At 40.8% G+C, this 12116-nt stretch overlaps 1 pseudogene; it reads right to left on the bottom strand.

Annotated features, from left to right (window-relative positions):
* Positions 1-5346: 5346 nt before the first annotated feature.
* Positions 5347-12099, bottom strand: LOC128777380 (ferritin light chain-like; annotated as a pseudogene).
* Positions 12100-12116: the final 17 nt, after the last annotated feature.

Genomic DNA, 12116 nt, shown 5'->3' with positions numbered 1-12116 from the left:
GCATCCCACAGTTACTTGGCGAACAAAAGCACCGAGAACCAGCTTGGTCTCAGAGGGCAATAATTATCTCATACTGTCATGGCACCTTTCTCAAATTAGATTAGGAATTTTTATTTTTATTTTTTTTAGATTAGGAATTTTCCTGTCTCCTTTTTGCCTTTGAAGTTGGAAGGCAGCAGTAGAGAGGGTCTTTTGACTTGAAATATTAAGAAATGTTTAGGGGCTTCTGAGTGGCCCAGTTGGTCGAGTGTCCGACTTTGGCTCAGGTCGTGATCTCGTGGTTCGTGAGCTTGAGCCCCGCATCAGGCTCTGTGCTGATAGCTCGGAGCCTGGAGCCTGCTTCAGATTCTGTGTCTCCCTCTCTCTGTCCCTCTCCCACTCACGCTCTGTCTCTCAAAAATGAATAAATGTTAAAAAAAAATTCAAAAATAAGAAATGTTTATAGGGACCAGAGTGGAGGTGAAAATAAATATTTTCTGAGTATTTGGTCATTGCTTTGTTTCTCGGACCTTTTTGAGTTCCTGGACCACTGTGCTAATGCTTACTCGACACCTCCACTAGGGTGTCTCACTCAAACTCAGCAAGCCCAAAACTGACTCATGATTTCCTACCCCAACCCTACATTCATCTTCAAACCTGTTTTTTCGTCTGTGTTTCCATTTCAGTGAATGGCACAACTTCCTATCTAGTGTAGCAAACCAAAATGTACAATTCAGGCTTGATACCTAGGGGGTCTCTCTCCCCCCCGCTGTCCAATGACTTAGCAAGCCTTCTTGGGTTTCCCTCCAAGACATGTCCCCGATCCGTCCGTTTATCCAAGATGTCCAAATTCCAGGCATCTTTCACCTCTCCTCCGGACTATAGCAATAACCTCCCTGGTGTATCCGTGCATTGGTTCCGGGCTCTGTCTAATGTACTTAACCAAACTGCAACTAGATTAGAACACGAAACTGGTCCTATCTCTCACTTTCTGTTTGGTCTTAGGGTTGACAACTACCAACTCTGCCAGAGACCTTTAGAAAACCTGTTGATCAAGCAAAGCTAAGTTTATCGGCTCTGTCGAGTACAGGGAACACTGCCTTGCAAGAGTCTTAGTGATATCTCAGAAGGGAGAAGTTGGAGGATGGTATTTACAAGCTTCAGGTCTGTGCTCCGATGGCTCTTCCAAGGCAGACTGATTGGGATACAGTTAATCATGGGATCATATAGGCTTGGTGGGCACAGCAAGGTGAGATACTTGATGTAAGTCTTGATAAATACACTGTTGTGTGATAAGCAAGCTGTTTCTGCAGGGAGCACTCTTTTGTCCTGATGGGAGAGATGGCTCAAATGTTTGTCTGGATAAATTAGTTGGCAGGGTTTCCTAAAGCAAACAGGGAAGTTATTCTCTGATTTACAACCTTAACTTTCTGAGCGAGAATCTCCTGAAACAAACATTTAAATCATGCTGACGATAGTCATCTTGGTTCTCGGTCCTGGTGGTTAAGCTACACGGAAGCAAGTGATTTCAGTTCTCGGGATAAAGATCAAGTTCTGGCAGCGGCTGCCAAGGCTGCTGTTCCTCCCTTCTCCTAACTGAATTTCTGCACACAGTTCAGATCTCAGCTTGATTCTCAGTTTCTTAGAATAACGTCTCTCCCTGCCCGAAAGGGGATCTGCATCAATATAAATAATTTTCTTTTTTTTAATTTTTAATGTTTATTTGAGAGAGAGAGAGAAAGAGGAAGATAGATCATGAGTTGGGGAGGAGCAGAGAGAGACAGAGAAACAGAATCCAAATCAGGCTCCAGGCTCTGAGCTGTCAGCACAGAGCCCGATGCAGGGCTCAAACTCATGAACTGAGAGATCATGACCTGAGCTGAAGTCAGACACCCAAACAACTGAGCCACCTAGGCTCCCCTTCTCTATAATTTTCTTAAACTGAATGTATCACTATTTGTAATCATGTATTTCTGTATACTTTAAAAATTAGACTATGATATACAGAAGGGGATTGGGACATAGTAATTGCTCAATAAATAATTGTGGCAGTAAGGAAGGTTGGCAGGTAAGTGCAATAATATGCTTTCAGAGATAACTTTTTTATTTAGGGGATGTTTGGATACCTAAGTGTAAAACAATTAACCTATGCCTTAGAGAAAACTCTTAAGTCACCCGTTAATCTTAAAACACATTGCTTTGAGGGACACCTGGGTGGCTCAGTTGAACGTCCTGCTTTGGCTCAGGTCATGATCTCGAGGTTTGTGAGTTTGGCCCCACATCGGGCTCCCTGCTGTCAGCACAGAGCCCGCTTTACATCCTCTGTCCTCCTCTCTCTTTTCCTCCTCCCCCGCTTGTGTGCACACTCTCTCTCAAAAATAAACATTTTAAAAGATTTAAAAATTAAAAAAACCCACGTGCTATGAATTGAAATGTCAGTGTGTTACTGACACACACAGCGTGTAACCGAAATGTGTTAGCGTATGTGCTCCTCCAGAAAAGGAGCCAAGTTTCCTCTTAAAAATAAACTTAGGCTTGACTTATCTCAGAAAAACTTTCGTATTGGAATAAGAATAGTTTTGATTTCTAGATATTTTCTCACAAGAGTGAGAGACTAAAGCCACATCTACCTTAAGGCATCACAAGTTATGGTTTGGTTAATATTTCCCTAACGCTGCCACGCGTTACCAGCTCACGTTAGCAATATTCTGCAATTCTGCCCGATTGCCGAGAACAATGTAGGATACAAAGAGTTACCAACTGTCCCTCAAGTGAATGGTGAGTCCCGAACAATTTTTATTCTGTTATCTGGATGGAGGCTTTAAGGTTTCTTGGGCTACATCGTATTCTGCTGGAGACCAAAGGGCCAGAAGGATGTTACACCATTCTGGAAACACAGCTGTTCTCTCTGCAAGGGGGGGCGTCTCTTGCTGCGGGTAGGCTGGGTGAGGAAGAAGATGAGCGATGGGGGTTGAGCTTTGGGGGACACTTTATTACCTCCTCCTCTCCCTGCTTTGAGAATAGGACCCTATTATCACAGTGGGGAACCCATGCAAGTATAAAAATATACCTTTCATATCATACCTAAATCAACATGTGAGTTGGGGTTTTAGGTGAATGATTAGGTCAAGTGTTCAAAGACCCAAACACGTGTTTCCCTAAGGTCTCTCGGACTTGGGTCCACTAGAGAGGAATCTTCTTATCCTGAGACCTACAGCCACAACTGAGTGTTTACTGCCTGTTGCCCTGGAACCTGTGGACCAATTCTGGGATTTCTCATATCCTTAGGGAAGAAAGACACATCCCAACCTGCAGGGCTTCCAGGGAGGTTGTGCACACATGTTATAGACACTTGCTGGTCTACCAGGCGAGAGCACTCAGGTTCCTCTTATTCTTGTGTGAAAATTGTAAAAATTCTTCGGTATCTGTAAGGTCTGGATGCCCATTATAGTTGTAGCCACATAGTAAAGTCTAGGTAGGGGCGCCTGGGGGGCTCAGTGGGTTAAGTGTCTGACTCCTGATTTTGGCTCCGGTCATGATCTCAAGAACCGTGAGATCAGGCTCTGCACTGATTGCACAAGAGCCTGCTTGGGATTCCTTCTCTCCCTCTCTCTCTGCCCCTCCCCTGTTCGTGCCTGCTTGCTTTCTCTCTCTCTTTGTCTCTCTCTCCCTCAAAAATAGATAAACTTAAGGGGCGCCTGGGTGGCGCAGTCGGTTAAGCGTCCGACTTCAGCCAGGTCACGATCTCGCGGTCCGTGAGTTCGAGCCCCGTGTCAGGCTCTGGGCTGATGGCTCGGAGCCTGGAGCCTGTTTCCGATTCTGTGTCTCCCTCTCTCTCTGCCCCTCCCCCGTTCATGCTCTGTCTCTCTCTGTCCCAAAAATAAATAAAAAATGTTGAAAAAAAAATAAAAAAAAAAATAGATAAACTTAAAAAAAAATAAAAATAAAGTCTAGGTGGGAATTTCTGCAACACATCTCCTAACGGGAGCAATCAAGGACCAAGAGCTAGATGATCCTGGAGACTACCCATAAGACCGTCTGTGTGTGTGTGTGTGTGTGTGTGTGTGTGTGTGTGTGTGTGGTTATAGACCAGGGCTCAGTTTTAGGTTGAAGGCATGTGGTTAGTTATAGGGCTCGGACTGGCTTGACCAGGATGCTGGTCAGCTGCTGTCAGCAGGTCTGGGTTGTCTAAATCCACAAAGGGAATAGGATATTTTTAACTGGAATGCAGTGATTTAGCAGAATCCCCATGCTCTACACCTTGGGGAAAGCATGGATTGAATCCCGGAGAGGTCAAGCCGAAATAACAAAATCCAGATACCAACGACGGGGAGTAAGGTAGACTTAACAGAGCCTGACAGAGCTGTGAAAGCCTGACTTCTAAATGAGATCAAATTGGTACCAACGTTCCTGACTGAATACTAGCTGATGTTTGAATTGCACCCTTCCAAGTCAGTGGTTCCGCATATGTGATGTGTGTGCAGATTACACTACCCTGAAGGGCCAAAGTCAGGGTGCACTATTATGAATGAAGGCATTTGTGGAAGATTAACGCCAAGTCTTTGATTTTGAGTAGATGCTTAAATGGTTGTCGTTACCAGGGAAATTTGAAGAGGGGCTAGTTTGGCAGACAAGTGGGTGAATCTGATTTTTGATACGTAGCTTGCAATAACAGGGATGTATTACAATTCAGAAGATGGAAACAAGCTAACAATCATAAATTGCCATCATTTATGAAAACTGAAGAAAAACTGGGTTGCCAGCCCCTGTGTCAACCCACCTTCTAAAAAGTGCCTGGTAATTAGAGACCAAGGACTGGCATTTGTGCTGCTGTGGCCGATCTCAAATTCCATGCTGAGTGTTGTGTAAGGCTGCTTGCTGTAGTGATCATTGAATGGCTTCACGTCTTGGGCCTCATCCTATCTAAATGGATTGCCTTTGGTTCTTATTTTCAAAAGAAGAAAAGATCCAATGAATATTCATCGAAGATTTTGCTGAATTGAGAACAGGAGCTGTGTGTTTGGATGACTTTGGACTCCATTGTGAGTTTGAGTGCTAATGACTCTCCCTAATTTGAAGAGTAATTATCCCTGAAATCTCTTGTCTGTCTTTTCTGTCTAAAATAACCATTAAATCCCGAAGATAAAACAAATACTCAGCAACGGTTACTCTCAATGATAGGAGTCAAGTGTATTCTAGACTTAGTTAGATTCCATATCAATTTCCTTCTTGGCGAAAAGTTGACCCCGGTGAGTTTCGGTGCTGAAGTGCAGCATCAGGTTCACCTGGTTCAAGGAACCAGATGTACTCGTCCATAAGGAACAACCAAACAACTGAACAAAACACAACTGAACAAAACATGCGAGAGGGAGACAGAATCCAAGCAGGCTCTGCACTGTTAGTGCAGAGACCGATGTGGGGCTTGAGCTCATGAACCACAAGATCATGACCTGAGCCGAGATCGAGAGTCAGATGCTTAACTGACTGAGCCACCTAGGTGCCTGGAGAGTGAGCCTTTTGAAGAGATACTTGTCCAGCCCAGCCTGGGGGCCAGCCAACCTACAGCGGTTAATCACATGGTTGCCATCTTCTTGATGAGTTTCACCTCCTCATCTAAGAAGTGGTTCTCCAGGAAGTCCCAGAGATGCAGGTCTTTGTGGGCAGAACCCAGGGCAGGCAGATCCAAAAGGCAGGCAAAAGATCCAGTCCAGATTCTTCTCCAGGACCATGGTGACCTCCATGGCATCCAAAGTGTTATGCCACTTATTCTGGGACAGCTTCTGCATGTCCTGAAAGAGAGGGTACAGCAGCCGTGCTGGTTTTGCATCTTTAAGACCCCAGGCCCTCATGCTTCTTTTCTCCAAACTCAAGGAAGAGGCTAATACCCTCCTGATCCACATCATGGCAGATGAAATAGAAGGCCAGAGAGAGGTAGGTGTAGAAAGCTTTCAGATGGAGGCTGACCAAGCAGTTGATAGGGATGGTCTCCACCTCAGTGGATTAATTCTGAGCAATCTGGGAATTCACGGTTGATTGGCAATATCCTAGGAGCTAAGCTCAAAAACTGGTGTTGGCTGGTCTGGAGGGTAGAGGATGGCTCAGAAGATGGTCCCCGGAGATTGTGACTAGAAAAGAGGCTAGAGAATGGTAGGACATTGCTAGAAGGGGTGTCCCTGGGTCTGTTCTGTCCAAACACCATGGAAACAAGAGGCAGATCCATGGGACCACTGGGCACACTGCCCATACAGAGATTTTTTTTTTTTTTACAGTATGGTACTGTAAATGTATTTTCTCTTCCTTATGATTTTCTTTTTTTTAAACTTATTTTTAATGTGTATTTTTGAGATAGAGACAGAGATAGAGTGTGAATGGGGGAAGGGTAGAAAGAGAGGGAAACACAGAATCCGAAGCAGACTCCAAGCTCTGAGCTGTCAGCACAGAACCCAATGTGGGGCTCAAACTCAAAAACTGTGAGATCATGACCTGAGCCGAAGTTGGATGCTTACCCGACTGAGCCACCCAGGTGCCCCTTCCTTATGACTTTCTTAACATTTTCTTTTCTCCACCTCACTTTTTTGTAAGAATACAGTCTATAATGCATATACAAAGAGTGTATTAATTGTTATGGGTAAGGCTTCTGATCCGCAGTAGGCTCTTATTAGCTAGGTTTTAGGGGATTCAGACGTTATAGGGGGACTTTTGACTGCGGGGTTTGGCAGGTCTAATCCCTGTGTTGTTCAAAGGTCAAGCATATTGAATAGGCAAGAGCTGCAGAGATTCAAAATTCTGGAGATCCACAAAGGTTTTGTCTCCCTTGAATATTTTAACAGAGTACCGATCAGCATGTGTCTGTGAAGAAATGACCTGTGGCTGGAAGCAGAACCCTCTTAAGGGACTGGAGGAAACAGTAACCCGTGCTTTGACAGGGCCTGAAATAGTAATGCCTCCTCCCATCAGCCACACTGGAAAACCTTACGACTCACAGGACACTGAGTAAAATACTCAGAAGGGCCTTGCCTCAATGATGAAACAAAATTAGTCCTACATTCAGACATCCGGATTGTTTCCTGCTTTCTTTGTTGTCTTTTTAACATTTTTAACCTTTAACCTACCAGGCTTCTCCACTACGAAGTTACTCTTTTCTTCCTTTTCATATACTATTCTTTAAAAGGGAGTTACTTAATCCAAGGCACTCTCAAATGGATGAGAATTAACTCTGATTTCTGGAAAAAGGCGTGTCAAAGAATTTGTAGATACATGTTAAAGACACCCGGGGTAATTACTAAATATTTGGGGGGGGGGGGAAGATATGTTAAGGCTATGTAAATATCTTAAATGTCTTTCTCCTTAAAGTTTTACCCACAGGTTTGATCATTCATTAGAGCATATTGCCTTATGGGAATTATTACTTTGGTGTTCTAACAGTGATCTTCTATTTCCCTCACGCCTTCTATATTTACTAAGTGGGATTATTTTGTAAGAAAGTCTTGTCTCTTTTCCTCCTTACGTATTTATTTAGTCACTTACTTATGTCAGCATGGACTCACAGATACTCATTTTCTCTCAGTCATAATCTAGCACCATTGCTATTTGTTTTGGTGCTCGGATTGTTCCAGTTTAGACCATTGGGAGCTTTTACAGGTTGGTTCCTATGTCCTTTTGACATGTTCCCATCTCTTTTTCTTAAGCACTTTATTCCCTTCAGCACAACCAGATGCTCTAGGCTTATCTTTCATTGCTCATATCTAGAGATAGCCGTTTCTCCATGAAGTCCTGGCTCCTTTCTTTGGAAAATGGTAGAAGCCAATGTGTAGACGCTAAGGGTGCTGGTTGTAATTGGGCTGTCATTGCACCTAGGCCATCTCAGAAGACAGAGCTAGGAAATATATGCATGTACCCACCCTAACCCAAGTACACGCACACACACAATTTATATATATTACCTATACACACATGCATAATGCATATGCGTACGTGTGTGTGTGTGTGAACATGAATTCACACTGTTATCACCAATTCTAATCCAACACTGCAGGGTTCTTTCTAGCATTCCCTGACGTGCTTATTTATAACCTATTTCTCTAACAGTAAGACATCTGGCTCTCTTTATTTATAATATATTTACTTATTTGTTCAACTGTACTCTACACATAAATTAATCTCAAGATTGCTAACCTGCATTATTGTGCCCCTGAGAGAAACAAACGTACCAACTGGAGTATGGTATTTGTGGACTGTTTTCTTTTTTTCTTTAGCTTTACAGTATCCAGCCAAAAAATTATTCTTCAAAGTCACTTAAGTTAGCTCCTTTTTTTCTCCATCTCCTTCCGTGAGGTTATGTTGCATAGTTGCAAGACTGTTAGATTTATTTGTCATAGTCGACATTCCCTTCTCGTTGCTGCAAAAAAAAAAAAATCTCTCTTTGCCCAAACTTTCGATAGACACTCTGAGCCCCTCAAGTAGGCTTTGACTTTGGACTTAGGTTTACAGAGAATTCCCCAACTTGATAGCTGACCAAGTTCTTCATCCCCTACCTTTGATATCTAAGTCTTGATCTGCTGTTAGCAAGAATTTTGTTAGGTCAGGAGGCAAGAATCATGCTACCCTTGATGTCTGCACTTAGTAATTTTCTGTCCACTGACCCCCTCACTCTGCTCATTGGCTATAAATCCATAGCTACCTTTCAATTCAAAGTTGAACCTAATATTTCCCTTTTTGAAATATTCTTATTGCCATAGTCTTGAATAAAGTCTTCCTTACCATTTTAACAAGGATCAGAATAATTTCTTCTTTATTGTTATCCTGACATCCTACTTGAGTTTAAAATTTGCATATTGTAAATTTCTCCCTTTGTAGTTTACTTTTCTATGGGTTTTGAAAAAATAAATATAGTCAAATATCTGAAACTATAATAGAATTCCACCACCCTAAAAATTTATTTGTGTAGTCCCCTTCTTATCAGTTCCTCTACCTGCAAATTTCAGCAACCAGTAATCTCATATTATTCCCTTTTCCATAATGTTGTATAAATGGAATTATATGAATGTTGCATTTAGAGTCTAGCAACTTTTATCTGGCAAAATGCACTGAAGATTCACTCATGTTGCTATGTTAACCAATAGTTCATGCATTTTTATTGCTGAGTAGTAGTCCTTGGTATGCATATACCATTGTTTGTTAACCCATTTATCTGTTGAAAGATCTCTGGGTTATTTCCAGTTTGGGGAAATTATGAATAAAGCCTCTATAAATATTGTGTACAGGTTTTTGTGTGAACATAAATTTTCCATTTACTTGAGTAAATGCTTACGAGGGGATTGCTGGGTAATATGCTAAGTATATGTTTAACTTTACAAGAAACTCCTAAATTATTTTCCAAAGTGACTATACCATTTCACATTCCACTAGCAATGTGTACAACTTTCTGTTCTCAATAGTCTTACTAGCACTTAGTGATATCAGTTTTGTATTTGTGTAAATGAGGAGAAAAATATTTCCCCTACCCTCTTATGTTCAGTACTGGAACCTGTGAATTAAATTGAAAAGAGATTAGCAGGAGAAAGGTTTATTTTGCATGCATGTGGAGGCTTCATAGAAAAGAAGTAGTTTGACCCAGAGGTCTATAGACAATTTTAACAAAGGGTGATAAAGTGTGGAGAAGAGATTAGACAAAGGAAAAGGAAGTTTGGACTTCCTGGGGAGGGAAGGGTAAATGGCTGGAAGGCGACTACAAAATGTACAGTAAATAAGGATTATTCAGTGAATTTTGTTACACAGACTCAAATCTTTTCAGTTGATATATTTCCTTTACAAAAGGGAAAATTATGCCCTTCTTCTGGCAGAAAGTAAAAGGTCGGAGAATTCCCCCTATGTTTATTTCTTAATTACCTTCAGCTCAAAATTACCCTTATGCCAAAGTGGCATATTTTGGGGTGGCATATTTTGATCCCTTCAGTTAGCTATTTCAATGCTTATATAGTGATGTCTCTTTGAGGTTTTAATTTACATTTCCCTAATGACTGATAATGTTGAGCTTTTTTATATGCTTATATATCATCCATCTATTCTATTTGGTGAATTTCCGATTCAGTTTTTTGCCCAGTTTTTAGAGTGTTTTGTAGTTGTTGTTGTTTTGTTTTCTTATTGTTGAGCGTTAAGTATTCTTTACATGTTCTGAATACAAGTTGTCTCTCATAAATATTATTTAAAATTATTTTCTCCATACTCTCAGTTTATCTTTTCATTTTCTTACCAATAACTTTCAGAAAACAAAAGTTTAAATTCTGACCAACTGCAATTTGTCCATTTTTCCTCTATGGGTCATGCCTTTGGTATCACGTCTAAAGAAATTCAGTGTCAAACTTAAAGTCACACAGATTTTTTCTCCTAGAACTTTTATAATTTTACTTTTACATTTATGATCCATTTTGAGTTAATTTTTCTATAACCTGTGTGGTATATATTGAAGTTTATTTATGTTGCATAACGACATCCAGTCTTTCTAATACCATTTGTTGAAAGGACTATCTTTTCTCCATTGAATTGCCTTGGTACATTTGTTAGGGCAAACACGAATATAAATAAATAAATTCTCCCTCATACCAAAAGGGGAAGAGAACTTGTTGCTCTCCTTTCCCTTTAGCCTTTCCTTTAGAAAATATGAAATTATAAATGCTCTGTTTTCTTTGAAATGCATTTTAGTCCTTTTAAAAGCTAAATGAGCCTCTTGCCAGTTTTATGTTCCAGAGATTTCTTTCTTGAGAAGCATGGGCTATCTCTTTGAAATGCAAAGATCAAGAAGGATGACCTTGTCTCCCTGCCTCTGTGGGAGTTTCAGCTTCAGTGCTTGACTTCAAGTTGTACATTTCTGTTTGCCACAGAGATATGAGAAGTTTTATTTTTCCTTTTTGATAAAGACAATTAACATGTATGTAACGAATTGTATCTGCTTTGCTATATAAAGAGATGTGATTTCTTTCTGTCTTTATAATCTCTTTAGACGTGTCTTACACTCTGAGTTAATGCTTATTCAATAATAAAACTGTTTTTTTTTTTTCCCTCTTCTACCTTTGTGGATAGGTTTGTACGGGCTGGCAAGAGATTTTATTTATATTATTAGATTTCCCCGCCAATTATCAAGAATCAGTTGCCTATATTTGTGTAGTCTATTTCTGGGCTGTTTATTCTGATGACGATAGCTTTATAGTATGTCTTCAAAATAGATAGTCTACCCTTCAACCTAGTTTGTTTTCACAATTGTTTGGGTCGTCCTGGTTCCTTTGCATTTCTATATAAATTTTAGAATCTTCTTGCTGATGTTTACTGAAAAGGGGAGGGGGGGCACTAGGATTTTGATTGGGTTGTGTGGAATCTACAGATCAAATTGGGGAGTACTGATGTCTTAATGATACTGAGTCTGCCGATTCATGATCCCAGTATAGTGCTCCAATTATTTTTGTCTTGTAAGGAGCAAATGTTGGTATTTCAAGATATACCTCTTTGGCATATTGATTATTTTTAGCTGGTTATTTTTAAGCAACTGTAGACACAAGCGAAGCTCTGGGAACCAAATAGAAGTTACATTTTTTTATAAGAGACATTTACATGGATAAGGGAAATCTTCACTTGTAAGGGTGTCTCCCTCTGTACCAGGAAGAGGGGGATGACTCTAAATCTAGAAACCCTGATCTGTGGGAAAGGCAAGGACTTAATCTGCACAGTATCCTTACCTGTGTTTACTGTGCTTCTCTTGGTGACCTCTCATAACTGACTTCCCACCCCCAACGTCGTCATCTTTTGTCTTTAGCTGGAGATGGTATTTAAGGTGATTGTCTCAGTCATTTTGAGGGGTTATTCAGTTTTCCTGGGTCTTTCCTGTGAATACAGGAGATATCAATGTTGTTAAACTTCTGTTTGATTTTCCCGTTAGTCTGTTTTGTGTCCGTTTGATTCTTAGACCAGCTAGAGGAATGTTGAAGGACAGAGTAAGATGTTTTCCTCCTCACCAGTCTTTTGTATTCCTTTTATCAATTTATTATAGTTTTTAGCATACAGATCCTGCACGTATCTTGTTAGCATTTAAACTGGTAGACCTTTTCTCACCTTGGGGGAGGGGGTCATAATTACGCTAATTTCTC

The sequence above is a fragment of the Panthera pardus genome, unplaced genomic scaffold, assembly GCF_024362965.1.
Source record: "Panthera pardus isolate Hobbes unplaced genomic scaffold, ASM2436296v1 HiC_scaffold_16, whole genome shotgun sequence".
Lineage (NCBI taxonomy): Eukaryota > Metazoa > Chordata > Mammalia > Carnivora > Felidae > Panthera > Panthera pardus.
This window is presented reverse-complemented; position numbering and strand designations above follow the sequence as displayed.